The sequence below is a fragment of the Lipotes vexillifer genome, unplaced genomic scaffold (assembly GCF_000442215.2).
Source record: "Lipotes vexillifer unplaced genomic scaffold, Lipotes_vexillifer_v1.1 scaffold652, whole genome shotgun sequence".
In the NCBI taxonomy this organism is placed as follows: Eukaryota; Metazoa; Chordata; class Mammalia; order Artiodactyla; family Lipotidae; genus Lipotes; species Lipotes vexillifer.
The window spans coordinates 1,322,575-1,323,036 of record NW_006779703.1 but is presented as its reverse complement, the minus strand read 5'-3'; positions in this window follow the sequence as shown (position 1 = coordinate 1,323,036).

Below are 462 nucleotides of genomic sequence, written 5' to 3'. Positions count from 1 at the left end.
CAGAAGTGGGGGCTAAGCTAAGGGTAATGGGTATGAGACCTACACCCTCCAGCCTCAAGAGCCCACACTTCCCTGCTGCATGATGACCCATCCTTCATCCCAAGCGCACTGGGAAAAACAGCTTTCCACCACACCCAAGGCAGCATCTCCGGGGAGCATAGCTTCCTTCTGGTGGCCTCTTCTCTACTGTCTTGCTTTTGCAGCATTTCTATATCTCTTCTGAGTCCTACCTCCTGGAATTACTGCTTTCTATACCACACTGCCCTTTATCATACCCCTTCACTCCATTATTGAAAGTTTGGGGGTAAAAACATAGGTAGAGCAACATCAGTAACAACTTAAAACTGAATGTCAGCCACTGCAGCCCTGGAAATCCATCAGCCCTTCATGGTCACTTGGAATTCTCTGCATGTAAGCCAAGTCTCACCATAGGCCCCCAGTTACTCCATTCCCCTCACACCC